Source organism: Simochromis diagramma, unplaced genomic scaffold (genome assembly GCF_900408965.1).
Source record: "Simochromis diagramma unplaced genomic scaffold, fSimDia1.1 OVJJ01000293.1, whole genome shotgun sequence".
NCBI lineage: Eukaryota > Metazoa > Chordata > Actinopteri > Cichliformes > Cichlidae > Simochromis > Simochromis diagramma.
Window position 1 is genome coordinate 5116160 of NW_024386801.1, and position 24517 is coordinate 5140676.

Here is a 24517-nt window from a genome sequence, read left to right on the forward strand (position 1 = left end):
AATGCTGCTAAAGAAGAATGGATTGGAATTTTAAAAAAAAATACATATCCTAACCTTAATTACTGGGGGAGAATAATGAATGATGCTCACAGTGAGTAAAAAGTAAACTCAGTGCATTTTTTGGACAGAAATTCACTTTTAAAGTGTATATATAATACAATATAGATACATAAAAAATACACTCCAAAAATAGAACAGTCCTTGAAATGTTAGAAAACTGAGACACTGTGGCCTATGGTACAATGTATACAATGTATGAAAAGATCTTTACTGCAGATACTACTATGGCTCTGCAGATTTTTTCTTTTCTTTTATCCTATGTCGCCTCACCTTGAGGTTGGCAAATCTGTCTATCACATTTTGGTGGTAAAGTCTCTCAAGCATCTCTTTCTCAACTGACATCACAGCCAGGTGCTGGAGTCAGCTTTGACCCATGGTCCTTCTCAGCCAGGTATGGAGCTGACTCAAGACACTAAAAGACCTCTCACAGCTACAGCTGCTAACTGGGTTTGTCAGGGCAATCTGAATAATAGTTTTCAGTTTGGGAAAGATCTGATTATCCAGAAGATTGTACAATGTTAACATATCTGGAATGGCACCAGCCTCACTCTTGAGTTTCAACTTCCAGATTGTATGAGTAAAATTAATTTTTTTTTTTTCTTTGCCAGTTTAACAGTTTCTGTTTTGCCTGTTAGTGCTCCCTGTCTGTTTTCTTACCTGGTTCTTCCTGACCTTGTACTTTCTCCTCATGTTCCCCTCTTTCCTCTTTCTTTCTTTGGACCGACAATCATACACAAATAGATTGTATTCAATTAGATTAAAAAATACTATTACGATCACTAATAAAAAAAGTCCTCTCTTAGTGTACTTTCAACCCAAAGGCAAATAACCAAACCACATGTACATCTAATAAAGGATATAAATATTGAAACACTGATCCAACATTATCCTTTATTGATGGATCATTTGATCTTACACTTTTACCTGAATGTGGCTCCTTTTTTTGAAAAAACTTCCTCATATCCATTATGAATCTGGCTGTCTCTCTGTACACAAACACACACACACACACGTACACAACAGGAGTTATAAGGTTAATGGGCATCCAGCCAGTTAGCTAGTTAGTACCTTGGGTTCAATATCGGCACATACACATAGGACAAAATAACCAGTTTCTCTCATTACATTTCAAACAGGACGGTGGTAACAACAGCAGGCTACGGACAATGTTAAGTTTTAGATTTTAAATAGGTTATATGCATTTAAATGGGAGCAACAGGACGCTCAAATGTCGCTGATGTTACTACAGAGCAGGACGGATTGTAGGGTAGCAAACATAGTCGGAAACACTTTTTCAGCACAGCAGGTTACCTGGTGTAATGTTTTTCATCTAAAAAGAAACATGGCCTGACTCCTACCTAACTATATAAAGAGTAACTGAAGGTTAAATGCAGCTAACATGTCCTGTTTTAAGCCCGGCACTTACACCTCTGCTCCACTGTGTCTCAGCCACCATCGCTCTGGCAGCAGCGGCGCTAGAGCCAGAGCAGGGGAGAGGCGAGCTGGAACGAACCACTTTGGGAGGGGGGAGGGGTTATCTATACTTTTGTTGTTAAAATGTTCCATCTTAATTAAGTACTGTATGCTTTTTATATTTTAGTAGTGTGTCCCACAAACAGCAAATATTGTGAAAAAAAGTAAGAAATCTTTGGGGGTGCTTTGATTCATTCAGCGCCCCCAGAAATGGGCTAAAATCACCACTGTTTAAGACTATTATTTTCCGTTTTTAACTCCTCAGCTCTTAAACAGATTATCATCATGAAGGTTTAGTAGTTTAGTTTAACACAAAATTGAACACTGGTCAGCATGGGACTATCGAAGCGATCCAAAAATAGAGTGATGAGGTTGGAGGCTAGCGTTTGCAGAGCTGTGCTTAAAACAAGAGCTTAATGATGGTGCAGCATGAGAGTGGCGGCTGTACACAGCTGTCTTCCTCCCACCTGCGTCAATGAACAGTGACTTTAATTGAATGATTAACTTGTGTTTTGTTTAGCTTGGCTGTCCAAAGGAAAATGTTCCCTTTAATTCTCCTACTGCTGCTCCAAAGCACACGTGGTTAACGTGTGGTTAACGTAGCTTCTGAGTGCTGTGTGTGTTTAAGTGTTGTGGTTGAGGTGTTGTATGGCTTGGTGGTAAAAACTGTTTTTGAGTCTTGTAGTCCGAGCAGACAGGCTCCTGTAACGTCTGCCAGATGGTAACAAGGAGAACAGCTGATGTGCTGGGTGGCTGTGATCCTTGATGATGCTGTGTGCTTTACAGAGGCATCGCTGGAGATAAATGTCCTGAATGGCAGGAAGCCTCGTGCCAGTGATGTGCTCTGCTGCCTTCACCACCCTCTGCAGTGATTTACGGCTGCTGGCAGAGCAGCTTCCGTACCAAACTGTGATGCAGCTCGTCAGCAAGCTCTCAATTGCACACCTGTAAAAATTTGAGGTGATGTTGGCATTCATGCTAAACTTCCTCAGCCTCCTCAGGAAGTAAAGACGCTGGCGAGCTTTCCTGATAGCAGTGTCTGTGTGAAGGGTCCAGGAGAAGTCCTCAGTGATGTTGACTCCAAGGAACTTGAAGCTGCTGACCCTTTCGACCTTGACACCGTTGATGTGGAGGTTTGGAGGTTTTAAATTCTTATTTTCCTATTATTTTATTGTACTTTGGCTTTACTCTGGCCCATTTCACACTGGGCTGTTCATGGCACATCCCTGTTTTACACTGTTATTAGCTGAGCTATTTATTAATTCAGTTTACATTGTGAGATTTACTCTCCTTCCCTGGGAAAATGACAAAAGACCAGAGTATTTAACACCAGAACTGCCTAGATTCCAAAAACCCTGGAACTGCAACTGGGGATATTTTTACCCTTCTTTCACAACAAGAAATTTCTCGAAACAAATCAGAAATCTACATCTAAAGATGATGCCATTTAAAAGAATCAGATCTCAGACAAATTTTCATGAGTAGAAAGTATAGTCAATAAGTTCTGCACCAATAAGGCGATATCGTAACCCCATGTGTTACAGCACTGATGTAAGATATATAGGACTACAAGGAGCTTTGACAAAACAGCAGTGTCTAATGCTCTAGGAATGAGTTATACAATAAACTTATTATCAGGTTCATAAACACATCAAAAGAATGTGATTACTTTTAAACGTATCTATTCTTTCTGTTTCATAAGTCACAGTAAGGATCTTCTAAAAATGAATGGCTAGGTTCGGCTGATTTCATGCTCTTGCGGCTTTGTTCAGCTTATTGTAACACATTTGTAAAGGTCTTTTCTAGCAGTGCAAATAATGTTATATTTGCAATCTATAATATGCAGTTTCAACTAACATTTATTTTTAACTGAAATGGATGATACCAGTTTATGATCGGTAACCTGCAAGATTTATGCAAGACCAAGCAAAAAACCCAACAAAAACAAAACGTGGACCAGGATCAAAACAACTCTCGGTAACAGCCCAGTCCACTGAAAATCTGAATCTTGCCATCTCAAGATCACTTCTACTTTATTCACCACACTCATTCACTGTGACTTTAAAAAAAGTCATCAAATTGAAGAAGCACAATCACGTCTTTAAGAAAGACAGCTTATTTGTATTCCAGACTCTCACTGTGTCTCCTCACGTGTGACTGAGGCAAGTGAACGAACAAGAGTGAGCGAGGAGGGAAGAGGGCAGAAAGAGGGAGGGAGTGCATGAATCTAATGCATTGCAGCAAAGAACTGTGACAGACCAGGCATTTATTTGAGCAGAGACTGCTGCTGTAGCAGGAAGGACGCAGGAGCAGCAGCGGCGGCAGCAGCACTCAGAACTGCTCTATCACTCAGTGCCTCTATCACAGCTGGAGACAAGGTGGACACAAAGAGGCGGAGACACAGGGATTACACACTGGGAGCACAACACCTCTCTAATGCCACCACCAGTATGATTTCTGGATTACTATATTGGCTTCTCGAGCTTTGCCTTGCAGCATATGAGTTCTCTTTTCCTTCTGACACTCTTCAGTCCATTTACTTCTTGCCTTTGGTTTGATTTCAAGGAATATTCATACCAACAGAAAGCATGGCTTAAATGAGAATTAGTGCCTGCCTATTTACTGGTCAGACATTAGTACCAGCAGAAGACTGAAGATATATAAATCTCCTGACCAATCCTCTGCGATCTGTCTTGAGTTTATCATATCACTGTGTCTCGTCCAATGGAAAAAAGTCAAGGGATATCAGTCATTAAATATATAACAGGTTCTGCTCCAAATAGGCCTTAGCCTTTCTTTTTTCACTTATTTTTTCTATACCTATATTTTATTTTTCATTTTTTGTCAAAGTTTGGTCACACAAAAGACAACAAACAGCTCCACTATTGGCTTCACAGTTCCTGTCTTGCTCAATCTTGTGCATTGCGGGGTGCCCAGGACTTTGATCTAAAACACACTGGTAAGTAATACAAGTTTCTAATGTTCATGTAAACCTTTTCTGGCTGTTGACAGACATCTGTTGAGTCTTACTGTTTGTTTCTGACATGACACTGCATAACTGTGTAATATGTTCAGTGAAATGTAATCATTTTGATATTTACTGGGTAAGGTTTGTAATATTTAATATAATTTAGATGTTCTCTGTAATTCTGGAATATTTTAATTATTATTATATATGTATTAAAAAAGAAAATCTTGCTTTTTTGTCATGTTTGTAGCCTGCCTGCAGATTTTCATGCATTATGCTAACAACACTGACTGGCTAACCGTTGCGTGGTCAGACTTCTTCTAAATCATCTTCTTGTAATTTTGTTGCTAGGCTACAGTTCCCTGCTGTGAGAGTAATCATCCAGGCTGTCAACAGTGACATGATTTAGTATGTTTGGATATCAGCATAACTTATTACTTTGGATCTTAAAGCTTATGCTGAATTGTTCTGTCCAGATGCACGGTGGAACCATCCATTTAGCTGTTTATGTTATACATATAGATGACAAATTAAAGGAAAAACATAAACCATTGAGACAATCTAGTAGCTGTCTTAAGTTAAGCTATCGGTCGAGTAGTACTCTAGGGAAACATGATGAAACATTCCTATGACACATTAGGCAGTTATCTAAACACCAACTTATGGAATATTGTTTTAGAAGACTAGTTGTCCATCTCGCCAGTAGAATTTTAGAGACTTGTAAACTCAATGTCAATGTGGACTGAAGTTCTTCTAGTGGGATGAAGTGATCATATTTCCTTGTATTTCTTAGTTGTTTGTTGCTTTCTGAATTGTAATGCTGAACTGTCAAGGTTGTTTATGCTATAACAATACTGTAAGCACATATCACAGTTCATGAAAAAACAGATCTAAGCAAAACTAAGGCTATTCACCGCTTAAAACATAATCACTAATTGCAGCAAAATCTGCATCGTTGTCTGTTGTAAAAGATAAATTGTCACTTTCCTGTGTGAATCCACAGGCTTCTCTGTAAGAGATTTGCAGCTCTGTTTACAGCATAAATTACTGCTTTGCCTTGACACCGTCTCGGGATGAAACAAAAAAAATAAATAAAAACAAGCCTCCCTTTGCATCTTATCAGGTTCATAAAGAAGCCATGTGGTTCATTTTCAAGGAACTTGATGTCAATTACGGATCCCTGCCGCTTGTTCGGTCTTCTCTAACCTCTTACTATATCAACTATAATAACACATTCTTGTAATTGTGAAGTACTAAGCAGTCTGAGAATCAAGTGCACCATACACCGGCGGCCTGTGTCCTACAGGATTTGAGTATTGGTGGTGGGCGGTTTCTATTTACTGCAATCACGCTACTCTGTTACCCATAGGCATGTTGAGATAAGAAGGAGCTTTGCACACACATTTAGATTACGGAATCACTTGTTTGTATGCAATCAGGGCCTCTGAGATGCCGGACAAGTGGTGTACCCTTGAGAGAGCATGTGATGATGAGCCAATGTGCACAACCCTTGATGCCACTTGTGATTCTCAAAGCAGTAAGGTGATGATGAAAGGCTGGTAATTGCCGCTGATTAAGATATTAGAAAAGCATTCACCCATGATTAATGAAATTATATGCGTCATCAAAATCAGAGCAAACATAGTTCAATTGATACAGTCCTTTCATCAAAACAGGATCACTTAAAAAAGTGAACAGAATTTGATTTATTTACCCACAATTCAATATAAAAGGATATAGGTTAGGTCTTGTTAAACAATACTTTGGGCCTGAGCTGAATACATGAATCATTGTGGCAGCATAGCTCAATATTGCAATTGTCAAGCATGGGTTGTTATTCTTACTTTTTACTCTTTACCCATCAGCCAGTATTCATCCGACTGCATATACTCTACATATTATGGCTGGGAAAAAAAAGAAAACAAGATTGCATAATATTGGTTCTATTTTCTTCTTACAAATCCAAACTGCTCTAAACCAGCAGCCCTGTGGGGAACGGAGCATGCCAGCTCCGAACAACAGACTATCAGCCATTCTTTTGAAGCTTAATCCAGCACAAATCCCATACCAAAAACATTAGTCTCAGTAGCAAGCATATGTGCCATATATTATTGAACAAGGAAAACAATAGGAACAGCATCAAAAACAAGTGAGAAACAGAAGCACACTGGTGGACCTCAAGAGTGATCTGCAGCTGGCTTTTACCTACATAAATCTATTAATGTGTGCTGATGTGTTGCAACACTGATGACTACAAACCACATATTTTGCATGTATTTGCTGAAGTTGCTGGTTTTGTTATTCTCTGTTTAGCTTTATCTCGTCACGATTACCTGATATAATATGTGGTGTTTTTTGGAATAAAGTAGATTTATGAAATATTAACAGAATGGTTACAAACTGCTTTATTTCCATTGGCACTATTTCATCACACTCTCTAATATAACATGCTACAATAAATTCAGTTTATGTGTCATGTAAACCCCTATTTAAAAATACTTTAATGCCAATTATGCCTTTTGTTTTGTTTAATCTTTAGCATCATTACATTAGGCTTTTTTTCAAGTCAAGAGGCATTTTTTTGTCCAAAGGCCTATCAAGTTTTAAGTCAGTTCATAATTAGAATTTTAGACTCTCACCTGTGCATTGCTTATTTATCTATTTATTTAGTGGCATTGCTGGCACACAGGAATCTGTATGTGGTGATGTCACTTTGAGACCTGGTAAAATTATTTTTTTTTCACTGTCATATTCTCACCGAATCATTATTATTTGCCAGCAAACACTGAATTAAGAACACACGCAACATCACATCAGTATGTGATGAATAATTAGTCAATAATTAGTCCCAAAAAAAGACACTTTTTTGAACTCATGATCAAATGTTATCACAAAGCAAATTAATGCAAATACCCATATGACTTTTTGTTCCCATATGGAAAAGATATATATAAATCTTATAAAGTTTGTATCTGTCTTGTATGAAACTTGTATGAAAAGCATACAAGAGTGAAAACACACATAAGATCCCTTGAAAAATTATATAATGAAACTTGTATGTTTTGTATACTTACTAAAAAAATATATGAAAGTAATGAGAAAGTGGCCACTTTCATGAGTAAATCATATATGTTTTTACTATTTCTTTTCCATATGGGTTGTATCATTAAATAGACAAACTGTTAGAGACAAACTGAGAATAAACTGTGCGTGAAAGAAGTTTAATGAGGTCACTGGAGATCCTTCATGAGCTATGAATTCATCCAGTGACTTTCCTTTTAAACCAGACTCGTGTGTATATCAGTGGTTATCTATGCACTTCACTGACGTCTCTTACAGCAGAGTGGCAGTATGAGTGAAAGAGGAACACAACCTCACTGATCTATGCCTTGTTCATATTGTAGATCTTGGCAGTTAGAGATCAGATGCAGAGAAGTTTAGGCAGTTTAAATTGGAAGGTTTGACCAGCTGTCACTGACTTTCTAAAAGACTTGTTGCAACCTTATGTGTCACCTCATTACTATGTATTTTAACTGTGTATGTGTTAAATCAGTGACCTCCAATAATTGAGATGAGAATAAAAATGTTTTACCTTATAAAACCTTAAAAATTATTTTGCAGGTTGATGATTTATAAACTTTTTATAAAGACATTACATTATGACACAAAGCACGTAAAATGAAGAGGAAATATTAACGATTCTGTACTATAGCTCATTCAAACAAATATTGACAGTTTTAACTCCCTTTTAAAAACAATATGTCCTTGATTTGTACCTTCCTTGGATGCATCTGTTCAGATAATATAATCAACTCAACTTGATCTTCAAATAAATCTTCTTCAATACATTTTTCAGCTTTTAAAATATTATGCCTCAAATTTATGCATGAAAGTAATAGTGAGAAAATACATAATCTTTTGGTAAACTGACCAAATTAGTAACAAAAGATTGGTAGGACAGGTCTCGCCTATGCTAATGGATAAATGTCCCTTCCCCCAAAATCTTTTGTACCTGCTGACATCTTCAGTAGACATTTGAAAGCGTGGGCATGTCTGAACAGGTTGCTTCTGCCCTCATTAGTATTTTATCATAATTACAGTGAGACTACAGACTGACAGCTCTATTTAATCTGGTACAATGCTGCAGGTAGATAGTCACTAAATTAATAGAAATATCACCCTACCATTCTAGGAGATATAATAATGATAATACCTGTATTTGTATCAAAACACAAAGTTAGAAATGCTTCAGAGTGTGAACAAAATCATACAGTAAAGATAAGCATACATGTTCCAACAAACAGACACGTAATCAAGTATACAGTCTGATATTTATTCCAACATACACACTTCCATACATCCTGAAAGATTAAAGGAAAACTAACCTATAAAAATGGGTTTTCACTAGTCAATTAAAATAAATAACAAATTCAGATCTCACAGGCTTAAGAATGTTGTTACCAAGTCTGGTTGCTGCAACTTCAAAGATGTGATGACCTCTGGTTTTAAAGTAAAAGCATGGAACAATTAAGACCCCTTGATCCGACGATATGAGAAGTCGGCTGCAGTGATACGGTCTCAGCGCCTCTGATATGGATACGTTTTAAGGAAAGTTTCAAATCAGGTTAGAGATTTTAGATTCAAAATTCAGATGTTGTTCAAAGACGAAACCAAGCATTTGCTGTATTCACTAAGACCAGAGGGGTTGTTGGGCTTAACAGAAAAGTACAAATGTGCATAGTGATGTTCAGGTAGAACTTCACAAAGGTGGCTTACATAAATACAAATTGAGTATTGTTCACTGTCTTATATACATATAATGCACAGGAATGCGTGACAAGGGAATATAGACATCTAATTTTGGTAGCCCAAGTTAAGTAAAATACTGCCACAGCAAGGCACAATTTGGAAAAGAAATGAAACAAGATGAATACATTGGTAGAGGGGGGAATATATTATTGAGTTTGGGTAGGCTTTCAGAGTGTCCAATTACATTAAATCTTCTCAAAGCCATTAAAAGCAACTGACAGATTCTTAATGGACAAGGCACCGAGTCCATAATATTCAACTAGGACAGAAATAGTTTATATTCCGGTAGGTGCAATGAACAGAATTACAGACCTACATATTCATGTGTAGCTCCTTTCCATCACTGAATTAAACTGGGAGTATATTTTTCCAATTAATTCAGCATAAAACTGCATAAGTCTTTGCTTATTTGTGGACTTCTGAGATTTAATAATAAACATCACTATTATCATTAATATTATATTACTGTTTCATTATGCTGTTGTTATGTTATGCTATTGTTGTTGTTGTCTAATTGGTCATTTTTAATTGTTTTTCAAGACCTGGTTCATACTTGCAGCTTGAAAAATTGCCAAACCAAACTCATCCTCCTATTATACAAATGCTGATTATATTCTAGCACTGCTTGATCAGATAATTAATGAACCAGAACCTAATTGGATAAAGTGGTGTCACACCACAGCAGTATTTATAAAATCTCTGGCAGCCTGTCATCTACAGCTCTTGGCACAGCTGCCTTTCTGCCTTCTGTCACTTGCAGCATTAGAAGTGGCCATATATGTTTGGTTTTAATTATATAGGTTATAGTGAATGTTAAATTGCAAAGAAGGTATCCCTCAGCATTACAGCAAAGCATTACACCTGCGTTAGCGTTGATCTTATAAAGAAAAGGCAAAAAAAGGGCTAATTTTTAAGATTCAGGAGTTCCAAAAATGGTAAATGGTAAATGGCCTGTATTTATATAGCGCTTTACATATCCAGTCATCCACCCATTCACACACACATTCACACACTCACAAAAAGGACAGTTTCGTTTTGATCAAAATACTGCTGACATAATAATACTGTTACGTAGCTACTCTCAAATGTGTTATATTGGTACTGTTGCAGAAAGTCACGGATATTGCCAGTTTGTCTTATTTTAGGGTCAGACTGCCAGCCAATAGCCATGTGTACTGTAAGATATTGTAATGAGGCTTAGAAAGTCATTCATTTCTCAGTAGAGGACTGCTAACAGCTTGAAACATATGGAGGGAAAATCGCAAACCAGTGTTGCTGGCAATTCAGCAGTGATTATTAAGGAACACCTGTTTAGCTGGCTGGCAAGGCGACTCAGGGTCCTGCTGAATAGCAGCAGGCTAATGAAGGTCTTCTCAGCTTAATTGTTTGGGCTATAAATAGTGACCGATAGAGGAATAGGGTGCTTCACCATTCTCATCTATTTTTTCCCCATACATACAGAGAATGCGCTATTAGAGGTTTGTTGTTGTGGGTTGTGAGTAGAGGAGGCACTCACTGTCAACATTACCAATTACAAAAAAGCCATTAACAGTAAACTGTGAAATTAAACATTGGTGCAAGGACGCATGCATAGACTAAAGGGTTAGTTTTCCAAGTGTGGGCGAGACTAATAATTTCCAATAAACATCTTAGATGTAAGCTATGTTAAAACACAACTACACCATTAATATGAATTTGATTATGAAGGTTAATAGCTGCTTTTTAGCTTGTGGCCAAAGCCTAATAAAGGTCTTTATCATCAGCAATTCAAATCATGGTGAAAATGTCTTGAGTTGGCCCACAGAGCCACCAACATTCATACTGCTTTTGCTCTTACAGAACCTAATTTTAGAGGAAATGACATGCAGAACACACTAATTGCAACATTAGCCTGAACTATGTCTTTAAATTACTTTTTGATGGACGAACTCAATGAGAATAAAGCAGGATCATCTGATTTTCTGTTAAATACTGTTTGAAGCATTGCCAGTGCAGTGTGTGCCCTGCTGTTCAGGGGTCACCTTTGTTGATGTTGTTCAAATAAGTTTGGTTGGCAGTGTTTTCCAGGTCAACTGTTTTTGAGAGAGGGAGTGATAACTTTCACAAGCCTTAAAGTTTCACAGCTAGGACTGAAAAAAAAACATTCTTTTGAGCAGTCAATGAGAGAACAATTAGGTTAAAACCTCTTTTGCACTCTAAATTTTTGCAGCAAAATAAAATGACACAAAACACGTTTTCCTTGGTAATAATTAGTGTACAGATAAAAAAAAAACCTTCCATTGCATATCCTTGTATATATATATATATAATTAAGTAGTGTCACAGTTTCAAAAGCTTTAACACTTACCATTTACTGCAGGTCTGACCCTCATATGGGGTTCAGAAGATGATTTCTGACTAAGGTTCTGGGCTATAAAAATACTGTTGATGACATATGACGGGCTCACTGTTTCTTGCTCTTTACTCTTGCTCTTTATCACAAGACTGCCAAAACAAGATTGCCAAATTAACTTTTCCATCACAGTACTGCATCTCTATTTTAAAGAAGGTTTTCAAATTGATGGGAGTAAACCTTTATTTGACAGTGCACATTTTGGATATTAGACATAATTTTTCTTTGTCCCATGGAGGAAACTAATACATGTTGCAGTGTCTACTGATAACCGTTGATGTTTTCAAACTCACCATATTCTCTAAAGATATTTGAGAAATGACAGCAGTATTGGAATAATGCAAAGTTAAAACTCTGTTAAAGTTAAAAATCTAACAAAGACTGTATTAACTAAAATATGAAACACATGAGTATACAAATAAATGTGGCTTAGTTAAAAATAACATGTGGTAAGAACAGAAATGTATATGTTTCTGATTTTTTTTTACAATGATGAATTGTTCCTGTTGTTCAACCTTTTTGTGTTCACAGGGAAGATTTGATCAAGTAAAACTAAACTTCTTGGTCGTGCTTCAGTAAAAAACAGTTATGTTGTAAACTGTTTGGATGTGCTTGAGGAAAAAGAGACTATTTTATTGTATTTTGCAAACATATGCTTTGTCAGCTGATTGCGTGGTAATGTGCACCCTGCCTGGGGACGAAAATCTTCTCTTGTTGGTCTGGTGACTCAAACAGGCTCTAATCCACACTGTTCTCATCTATAAAATGTAGTGACCCCAACATTATAGCTAACAGGACCAGTAAAAAAGTAACAGCTTAAACTGATTTTTAGTTTTAGCCTACTTATATTCCACTGAGCTGTTGGTTCTAGTTAGCTAACATAAAATAATTTCAGGCTGCCATGTTCTGTATTGACACAAGATGGCGCTAAACATGTTCTATAAACTTTAAGTGCTTATTTCTTAATCCAGTTTCACAGACAGTGTTAATCTATGTCCGTTTTTGAGAGCATGGCTCTATGGTAAATTTGCCTTTATAGATGTAGTGTTACATGTCCACTCTAAAAAAAATGAACATAAAAGAATCACCATCTTTTATCATCAACTTAAGAGCAGCAGGAAATTACGGAGCCCCGCAGGGGACATGGGAGAAAAAAAATTAAGACGGACTTTTGCAAGATCTCGCAAAACTTTTGCGAGATCTCGCAAAAGTTTCATACATCTCCGAAAACGTCGGAGCACTTTTGCAAATATGTGATGTCTTGTAAAGCGAGCAGATATCTGATGTTTACACAACTACATTCACGTCTCAAAATATCTTAAAAGTGTATTTTGTGACCCAGAAAGAGTAATATTACAACTAAGTAGCTGCAGCCATTGTTGGAATTCAACTTTTGCAAGATCTCGCAAAAGTCTGTCTTAATTTTTTTTTTCTCCCATGTCCCCTGCTGGGCTCCGTAGGAAATATTAGAAATACCCTTAAAAAATATGCTGCAGCAAACATCAACAACACTGAACAACAACCGCACTCCAATTTACGTCAAAAGGCAGAAGGACCTGACCTATTTGATAGGACTAATGCAAAGTTTTATTCCAGATAACATTCACAAACATCTTTTTCTCTCCTCCATCTTTCCAGTAAATCATGATTTAACTTTAGCTTGACATTTAGAAATCGTAAGAGTAAATCACCTTAGGTGTTGTGGATATCATCCACTGCTTGTTGTCCCTGCACCATTGTCTTTGATACTCCAGACAGTACAAGAGTGATTTTGACATCATGCTGTATGTACCTCTACTTGCAGAAAAGCCTTCAAGGCCAAGTGATGAAGGGTTGCACAAAGTCTGGCTGGCAAGCTTTCTCCCTGTCTGTAATACTAAGTCTATTTCTTTCAGCTGAAATAGAACCATATGACATGATGACCCGCACCTATTTTTCACAGAATCCTCTGACATTCCAAATAGAGTAATGTGTGGATGAAACACTCTGTCCCATTCTTGCTTCCTTTTCTGTCTTTTCTTGCAGACTTAACTTGCCATGTTAGTGCTTTTTTTACAACAGGCTTGGTGTGTAATGGCCTTAAGACTGGCACGAGTGTTCTAATGTGTATCAAGGTACAGAACAATGACAGAGGTTCAGTCATGTTTTATTAACAATTTTTCTAATTATTTAATAATTTATTTACTAATTCAGTGACATTCCACCAGTGCAAGCAAAGCAAAAGGTGCTATTTAGTAAAATCTAAAAATAGATGTCAATTTAAAAGATGAAAGTGAAAGCATTTTGTAAGAAAGCTTATCTCATTTAAGTCATCTTTTAAATTAATGTGATCTTGTAGAATATTGTCTCTGGAATCACGATTAATGCTGCTTCACTACTATCCCAATGAAATCTATATGGGCCCAGTGTTTTGAGGTTGTGCCTGTGTCCTGTTAACAATGTCTTGAGCTTGTCAAGCTAAAAGCCCAGCAGCCTTTTTCTGGTTGTTTGTGCATGCATATTGTAGATAAACATCTAGGTTTTGACAAGAATGTGATGGGTTTCCCATTATACATAGCATTAGTAGAGATAGCATTAGCAAGAAAACAAGTTTTGGTGTTTCTTCATTGTAACAGATACGTTTCCTCTTACCAACCACTGTAGTGTGAAAAAGCTCCTTTTTTAACTCCTTCGGCACATTCTTTTTTTTGATCATTTGTTTTTGAGACTGTGTAAATATTGGACAATTTTAGTGTTTAGTGTCTTTTATTGTTGTACTTTTAATATGTTTTTCTGAAACAATCCTTTGTAAATGAGACATTGAGTTTCAGTGGGAAAACCTGTATAAATAGAGGTTAAATTAAAAAATAAAAACATTAGCAAAGAAACCCCTGATGATGGAGAGCAGACATCAACCCCTGCCCTGTCTGGTTAAATAAGACAGGCAAGTTGAATAGGTGCAGACTCCATCAGCACTTTTAGAGTGACATATATGAGAAAATCATTTGGTTGAACAAACAAAATTTAATCGGCTCTTTTGTAAAGAAACTGTCTTAATTTTTCATTAATATTTTGAATGCCCCTGTATATTATTGACAGTGAACCCTGTCAGATTGTACTCAAGCCTTTTAATTAGGTTCTGATTTTTAATTTGTAAACAGATATTTAATTTTAACTTTTTTAAATGAAGATGTAGGCTAGGGTTTCTAAGTTTATTAAAAGCTATTCATTCAGTGATTTGTATACATTATTATACAATATGAAACATTATTGTACATTAACCTCCTATGACCTGAACTCTTCCATGGCATGCATTTTTAATTTCTCTTTGATATTTGGGCATATTTGGACACGATGAATATAAAAACAAAGAATTACCAGATTTGTATTTCTTTTTTTTACCAGATTTTTGTTTCTAAGAAAAATGAGAGCCACATATAAGGATATTCGTTTAAAATTGTGATAGAACAGTAGCAGTATAATGTCCTTGTAAGTGGATATCAAGCCCTTGTATAGCAAAATTGAGTATTTTGGTCTAAATAACCCAAATTGTGATGTCCACATATGTGGACGCCAGGTCCTAGGAGGTTAAACAGACTGTAAAGTATAAATAAGCTCAAGCTTAAACATCTGCAACAGTAATATGATTCCATATAAGACTGGTTAGAAACATTGTTTCTGCAAAATAAGTATGGTTACTTTTGATGATGTCTTTATAATTTGCCAATAATATGTGTAGGTGTTTTCACAGTGTTTTATTGCTTCTCTTACTAAAGGAAAATTTTCTTCATTACTCGCTATCGGCAGCTAATAGTAAATATTTTGAAGTAACAACTACTGAAGTAATAATATTTTACAAAGGGAGTGCAGAAAAACAAAGATCCCTAGGAAACACTGGAGAAGCATGAAGGAGTCTATCTATAGATAGATTGATAAAGCAGTTTTATACAGTATGATAATGAGCGGTGATCAGTAACTCTGAAAACTTGCAATACATTCTGCGTGTTCTTGCTCATTCAGTCTGCCTTGTGTCTGTCTGTTTATTATTTTGTGCATGACATATGTACTGTGGAATTCATCATTTAATGCCACCGAGATCTCATAAAGCACACATGGCTCTGAGTCTAATGAATTTTGAAATACAACAAAATAGGACCACACTGGCAAAAGAATAACATACATTTTGTATTCAACATTGGCAAGCTAAAATCCGTGCTCATTAAGCTTGTCACTACCCCATAAATAGTTTTAAAAAAAAACCACACTGCCTATAAAGTAGTTCAGAGAACACAACAGAGGTATGCCCAACACTGTTGCAAACTATTCCAAATTTCATGCATATCAAATTTAATTAGCAGCTTATTTTATTCACTCTAACAAAAGGATCACTCTTCATTTCATACTAGAGATTTCAAGATGATTATTTTTTTTCACTTTGGGACACAGTAATGTTAAGACAGGTGTATGTGTTTCTAAGCCTTCCCACATATCTTTATATTTTACTTCCAAGGATACAGAATTTCTTGTAAGTTTTTGGTGGTCTTTGGGAATAGTTCTCTAGCATTTTCTTTGAATAGTAGTTGCTTTTTCAACCACTTTTCGCCCAGTCACTCTACCTGATCATTTTTGGAACCACGTAACACTGACCTATGAATTATGTAAGAATAAAAATGGCACCTCACTCAAGGGATGAACCAGTGTTGTGTCTATAGATGACAGAAAACTTCGTAAAAAATAATTTAAAATTGCATCAGTAAATACTGTAGCTTTTACCTGAAAAGTTGACACATGTCATTGTGGTGTGCAGTTTGAGAAAAATGAACAAAACTAACAGCAGATAAACAGTAACCTAAAGCCATGTCTTTAAGAAATAGGAAGAAGAATCCAGTAAAGGGTTGACACAGGACCTGAGAGATGCATCTAGCCCTTCAGCTAATCCAGTTACTGTTCACTGAAGCCTCATAAGAAATGGTCTCAGTGGAAGGCTGGCTGTCAAGAAGCCATTCTTAAGAAAGACAAACTGGAAAAATAGGCTAAGGTATGCCAAATTGCACAAGAACTGGACTGAAAATCAATGGGAACAAGTACTATATAATATACTATAATAAGAAGAAAATACTATAGAATAATGAATTAAAATTTGAAATTGTCATCAGTGTACATGGAGGAAGTTGTGGGGCTGCATTTAAGCAAGTGATGTTGGGGGGATCTTCATAATTCCATCTAAAACTGATGGAATTATGAACACAGAAAAGTTACAGAAAAGATCCACCATGCAATGCTATCTGGTAATGTCTTCATTTTTTCAGCATTACAATTGTCCCCCAAATGCACACAATGCAGTAATACCATACTTAGGTAGAAAATTCAATTAAATTGTATTCATATAGTGTCGAATCATAACAGCAGTCGCCTCAGTGTGCTTTATATTGTAAGGTAAAGACCCTATAAATATTACAAAGTAATACCCAACAAATGATCCTCCTTTGACAAGCACTTGGTGACAGTGGGAAGGAAAAACTCCCTTTTAGCTTGTAGAAATCTCTGGCAGTGGAGGAATTTGTTTATCTTTAGCCTGCAATTTCAGGGTTCCTTCAGTGTTGCACACTGGCCCCCGTAAGATAATTCACTATGGTGTCTCTAGCTTCACATCTCAAAAAAGAGTTGCTAATAACCAGAGCTTGCTTCTCGGTGGGTGTGTCGTAGAGTAGCAAAAAACAATTTGACACGTAAATGGGTTGGAGGTGTACCGCGGGCTTCTATTTAAGGCTACACCAACTTTTCACCATCAACCTCCCTACCTGCTTTCCGGGCCGCTCAGGACAATCTGCTGGGGAGAGCTAATGGTGGCTAAACTACCTTCGCCCACGCTGACTACAGCGGCCTGGCCAGCAAAGGATTTTCCAGGATGTGGAGATAGATTTCTAGTTCAGTAAGCCTAGCCTCCTACAAAACAGGCTATATTTCTTACAAGTATACTAAAAGAGGCTTAGGAGTAGCTAAACATCTGACACGAATCAGGAAACTGCAGGAGGGACAAGTGAAAAAACCATGACTCTGCTACAAGCTAAGCTAAGCTCACATATATGTAAAGACAAATGAATGAATACTGTGAATAAGCAGGTGATTTCAACAGAGTGTGCTCTGGCTAAAGGACTATGAAATTCTTTATCTGAAGGTTTTTAATTAAACTGACTACACAGATAATCTACACAAAACACCACAGTGCTAAAACGTATTGTGGAGCAGGACGGGATACAATACTGCAGAAAGAGCCAACACCAAAACACTAAATAGAACCCTGTCAGTCATGGACTGGCCTCCCCCGAGCCTGAACCTCAACATTAGTGAAACAGTGTGGCGTTGTCTTGCCAGAGAAGAGAACAAAATGTAACCAACAACCAGAGAAGAGGTTTTAAATGTCCTTTAGGAAGCCTGAAGAACTATTCCCAAAGACTTAGACAAATTTCAAAAAGGTTATCTAAGTGAGTTCAGGAGGTGTTGAACAATAGAAGGAGACATACCAAATATCGAGATTCAGTTTGTTAGAATTCTACACACTGTACACCTTTTATACTATATTTCCAACTATTTTCCAAGGAAAGTAATTTAAAAATGAGGAATGGCTGCAACATATTTTTCATTATACAGCACACGGATTCATAGGAATGAAAATCGCTTTTTCATGCATACAGTTATTGCGCTTAAAGCCGTATCACGATGCTGTTTCTGCTCTTGTAGAAAGCTAAAGAAATTCAGAAGGTGAAACAAAACTAAAGGCTCATGAAGATTTTGCATCACTCTGAGAGCACTTAGTAAAACAGTTTTGTCCCTGTCACTTGTAAAACAGCGCACATGAATTGTCATTTAATGCAGCTTCTTTTCTTTAATTCTTAAACACATTCTCTTTTGTATTTTGAATTGCTGTGCATTTAGATAGGTAATGGCGAATTAGTTAAATTAGTTAAACAAACCAGTATATTTTTAATCTTCAATGCCTATTCTATTTTGTTTTGGAAAATTGTTATTTACTCTCACAGCTAACAATATCAGAACAAATTGGAATGGTTTGGAAAATAGGTTTTCATTAGAAGTGAACAGGAGATTGAAATTTAAATGTAATTCTACTTTAACTAAGACTGTCCTAATTAGTAACTATTCTTTTTTAGCCATCCTTCCTGATTTGTCATATAATCTTCTGTGAGGACCAAAGTGATGAGGCTGCAATGTAATGAGAGAAGTGGAAGGCATTTTAACAGCTCATGCTTGTGGACAACATGGCAGCCAGTCAAAATGTAAGCAACAGGCAATACCACAATGTTCACACATAAGACTGTGGTATTTCAAAAACATGCCAAAGAACATCAAATAACCAAGATTCACTGTTGAGACTCAATGTGTAAATGTGGTCAAGCTCGTCCCTTTACCATGTAATATGATGAGAGTTTAATTATTGTTGTTGTGAATGAGTTCTTAATTACGAACACACATTCCTGCCTGATTTGTGTGTTCTCCATAAGGACTGAGAGTTTTTGTTCGCCTGCCTGCCAGTAACAAGACATACAAAAGCACCATGAAGAATTAAGAATATTCAGATGACAATGATGAATGGCTTGTTTAAAAGCATGAATAGCTCTTGACTCACACAATACTGGTGTGTCCACATAAAAGGCTGGATAACGTGGCATCCATCTTCTTTGTAAGAGATAGAGTTAATTGCAGCTAATTATTTTCAGAATATTGATAAAAATGAGTATTTTTTTAATTTCTGTGATGATGTCCATGCAGTGTGTTTCTCCTTGGTTGGAGAGAAAACATTAAGCCGCCCTCCATTCTCATATTGCAGCTTGTTTTGGCACATATACAATTGAGCAAATATTTAATTTTGTTAGAAATATTAGGGAAGCAAGAAAGCAACCATACATGAATAGAACCTGCAGTCACCATCATTGCTTTTGCTTTCCCTGCCAACATTATTGATGGCAGACAGAATGTCTCCAAGGCTTCATGCTCCCATGTGTGACAGAATGAGAGAGACAGTGTTGTCTATGAGAAAATATTTCTGTTTATCAGTCAGCCCAGCTAGCCACAATAAAAGGCATTCTGTTACATACTGTACATAAATGGCATGCTGCAATGCCTCCCTCATCCTGATTGCTTACCCCTGCACTGTCCCCTCTTGTCCCTTTTGACAGAGGGGCTTGACAGATAGATCACAAAGATGCACAATCATTGCATGGCGGGGACCGGGATGGAGTGCACCCATTATTCTAAAGCAAAGCTGTCTGGCGGGGCAAGGCCTGCACGCCACATGGTGCCATGATAGATGGGGGCCATTAATCAAGGCAGGACGGGGCCCTGAGATTGATGTGTAGAAATTCAAATGCCCAAGCAGCATTTGGAAGATTAAGGCTGTGTGGGTAAGGTTAGGAGTCTACCTTTCTGTTATGGAGAAACAGGTTTAGCTGTGCCCAGGGGTGGCATAGGGGATAATTTGCCCCCAAACTGTGCTACTTCCAGTATTCTTTGCCTCAGAGCTCCTCTGTCTTTTATATTGATTAACAATGCCTAGATTTGTCATTTTCCCACTGATGACCCGTCCTGGATCTTTTCAGCGGGAAACAAGACTCGCTGTAGTACCAAGCATTGAAATTAATATCAAAGATTACAGTTTATTTTAGTTATTTTTTTTCTATTTCTAAACAGATTAAGTGATAGTAATGGCAGACAAATTTAAAGAAGATCAGAACAGGCACAATTTAATCAGTCATGGGACAATAATGCTAGTATTAAGGGTTTTTATTGATAACTGAACAACGTACCTGCAGATACTTCTTGTAAGAGGTGTTGTGGTACCTCTGCCCATCTGTCCGTTTGTTACTGACTTCATATTATCATTTCCTGTTTATGTTTGAATAAGTGCTTTTAATACCAAACTACTAGGCACCAAAAAGACAGGTAATCCCAGGCAAAAACACAGAATTGTCCTTGTCAATGTTAATACAGAAGGGATTCTTTATTGTGTTAATGTTTTGATATTTGTGCTAATCCCGTACAATCAAAAGAGTAAGGGGGCACAGATTAGCCCCCTTAGCGTTCTGCCTGCTGTAACCTATAATTTACTTCAGGATTAATAAAGTATTTCTGAATTCTGATTTCTGAGATACAGCATGTGTGCGGTACTTGAGATAAAATCTTTAGTTAACTAAAGATTTTATCACAAGTACCGCTTGGTTTGGTTGCAAACTAACCAAACTTCACAGAATAAGTATAATCTGTTTTTCAGATAATAATATTTATATTATTAATAATTTTCTGACGATAAATAAGTTGTATATTGTCTTATGGTGTTAGTCATTGAGTAATTTAAACCCATACTAGCCTTACTTGACAAGGTTCAGTGCTTTTGCTAACAAACTGCAATAGTTTTGATGGAGATGTGCAAATCAACAAAATCCGGTTTCTATATGTAATAGAATTTAAAAAAAAATTGTAAAAGATTCCCCTGTTGTCAAAATGTTCAGTAACAGTACTGCGTAAAGCCATGGAGAACTGTGTGTTGGAGTGTGCTGTAGAACTGGTTCGACAGCTTTCTGTGCTTTTTCTTCAGGCAAATGAGTCATGCTGAAAAACACCTACAGCATTTTGTGTTGCTGCAAATGGAGTACTCCAAAGTTTATTTTTTTATATCATTTCCATCTGCTGCACTATTTTTAGTCCCTGATTATATAAGACTTGAGGTGGTGCTGTGTGATTATGTTCTCGAGACATGGACATTTTTGTCAGAATTCACCAATTATTTATTTATTTATTTATGGAGTATTTTTTAAAACTATTATTATCATTATTTTTTCTCATTCATAGGGCCAAAGGGAGTTTGTGCCAGCAATACTGAAGACATGTAGATGAAATATATCTGACATTTTTTGGCAAAAAAACTGACTGCTATGTTTAAAAATTCAATTCAGTCATTCCAGTCCGATGTCAAGTTTGAAGGTTTTCCTTGGAATTTTTCCTTGGACAATTGTCAGTTAACAGACGAACGAAAATGTTGTTAAAATGCATGCCACTTATACTGTCACAGCAACCTGTGCTCATTATTGGATTAAGTATCATGTTTAGAGTCTGACATCTCATTTCCTATGATACTGTATATCAGCAGAGATGTCCATGGCAGTGCTGCTGCCATGATAATAATGATACTGCTGGCAAAAAGGTTATTAACGTGTAAGTAATGTCGCACATTTTTTTGTCAAAAATTCCATAAATTAACAAAAAAAAAGAGCAAAAAATAAATAGCAGATGTGGATCATTGGTGCGATGGATCATTGTTACACATATCTGTCACTCCTTTATTGCCCTGATGGTTCCTATATTAAATTTCATAAAGCACTTAATTCCACATAGCTGTTCCTGAGAGTATGCTTTTGTCAAATAATATTTGCAAAGAGAATATTGTCTAAGGGTACCACCTGTTATGTTAATATGTTTAGTGTCTGACTAGTGCACCCAGAGTGTAGCACATATCAGGAGGAATAAAACAAACAAGAAAGGCAATCTATAATCAGTTAGTTATCGATAATGCAAAGATTTGCACCTCTAGGATAAAAAGGGGAAAAAAGAAAAGAAAATTACCCTCAAGGGACTTGTTGAGATTCTCATCTGAATATTCACACAAGGCTAGCGGTAATATAGTAGAGGTAGTAAAGAATACTATAACTAGGAGAGACAGCTTGTGAATATGACTCAAAGCTTAACCAGGGCTTTATCCAAGCGAAGAGGATTCATCTGGCTTTGACAAAATAAAATGCATCAAGAAATCACTATGAAAAAAGAAAAAATACATGCTTTATAATTTTTTATATTGTTCCCATGACAAGAAAGACCTTCAGCAACTCTAAATCCATCTAGAGAAGCATCATCCCTGGCTATAGTTCCCCCCAGGGAAAACTTAAGCCATTAGAGAGGAAGGGAGAGAGAAAGATACAGAAGGCTTGATACGTATAGGAAGAGGTTATAAAGTGAAAGCAGCTAGCACTTCTGATGAATTTTTCCAAGGGGAAGTGCAAGTAGAGGTACAAACATTCATCTCTCAGAAAAAACACGCCTGAGGGGGGAATCAAGGGGATACTGCATGCAACGCAAAACTTTGGATTTGTTTTCCTGCCTATATCACTGATTTGCCATGTGCAATCTTACAAAATAAGAGTTTGAAACAAAGAATGTGCTCAGCAAGTTTCCCGGTAATATCACTAGGTGTACATTTATTTTTTAGTTACATGATAGTAGTGCTGAAACAAATATTCAGTAATTTTCAAAATGAAAACAAAATGTAGTTTCTAGTTTCATAAAAATATTTATTGTGTTTGATATGTTGTGCATTTGTAGACAAACTAAAAGATAAAGGCATTCAATACAAAGATACTTTTTAAAAAATTTGTGTGTGGTTAAAAATATTGCTCTATATACCACTTATCCATGTGCAGTTTAAGATATAACCATATCTGCACTACTTACTGGACATGTAAGTGAAGAGTTTTGCTAGCATCATTTTTCTGCTCCACTACTTCAAGGACAGATGCAAAAAATCTTAATACGTGTGGTCCTTTTAGATTAGAGCTCTTATTATACAATAATTTAGAATATTGAGCTTTTCACTTATTTAGATTTTGACATTGTTGTATTTTCTATTTCATTTAAATTTATGTTTAGCATATTTTTTGCCTTCGTGCTTTCCATTTTTCTGAGATATTGTGTTTATTTTATTAAACTGCATTGTTTATAATGATCTACTTTAATATAATTTTCCAAATTTTCCTATGCTTGTTCTTATTATTATTCTTATATACTCTCCATTGATGATTTAATGATGATATAATCAGTTCTAACTCCCACTCCCACAATATCATGTTATGTTTTATTTATGAAGTGCTTATTTATGAGATACCCAGTACATGTGCAGTTTGTAAAGATGTAGCAGGTGGGAGGACTGGAGAAGGCAAACTATGTGACAGCCACAGCATTGTCTCCAGTGTGCTCTGTGCAACTGACTATCATGGCAAAACATGCAATAGACATGCCAGTCCACTGTGTCCATTCCACACTATACCTCTCCAAAGTGTGCAATGGACATGTTGCAGGAAGTTGCAGTAACAGTAGAGGGAGATATTTTATTTCTAGCCACCATTAAACTTGTCACCAGAAAGCAACATTATTAACACATTTTAATGTAAATACATATTAGCTGCCTAGCTTAATGGTTTCTAGCAATTAAGGACTCTGGGATGTGCTTCATACATTTTTTGCTCACTACCGGGTTCTTGCCTTGCTAACATTAGCAGAAAAGTACTTGTCAGGGACTGGGTCTGAGGCCCAGTTTTTATGTTATTATAAATCTTTGATTTCATCGTGGTTTATCACTGCTAGTGTTTTGGTTTCTGTTTTGTCGCTCCTTATGTTCTCTAGTATTTCTTGATTTCTAGTCTTTAGGTTTTGTTTATGTGCCTCCCCTGTGTTCCATGTTATGCCTACTCTGTGCCTTCTTGTCCCACGTTTCAGGTCTCTGTGTTCTCGGTCTTCCTTGTCATCATTGCCTCTGTGTTTGTGTTTCCTGTTTTACTTTGAAAGTCTGTGTCCTATGTCAGTGTATTCTGCTTTGCCTCCTTTGTCTCAAAACAAAGCAAAGACACTAGGAGCTACTGCTGCATGTACTATTTTGGTGAGCATACATATATTTAATGTGCATTATGTCTAGTAATTTAATGACTTAAAGCATTTCTCCATGTATCAATGTACCAGCAAAATGCAGGCAAGCCCAAATCCACTTGCTGTTTATG

The 24517-nt window shown here is 36.6% G+C and overlaps 1 protein-coding gene across 1 annotated transcript in view; it reads left to right on the plus strand.

Moving 5' to 3' along the window:
• The first annotated feature begins 2744 nt into the window (after positions 1-2744).
• The window catches only part of LOC120729579 (leucine-rich repeat-containing protein 4C-like), a 152969-nt gene continuing 131196 nt past the window's right edge, over positions 2745-24517 (plus strand). The window contains exon 1 of the mRNA XM_040025291.1: positions 2745-4492. The gene's annotated coding sequence lies outside the window, so the exon portion shown is untranslated. The remainder of the gene's footprint in view (positions 4493-24517) is intronic.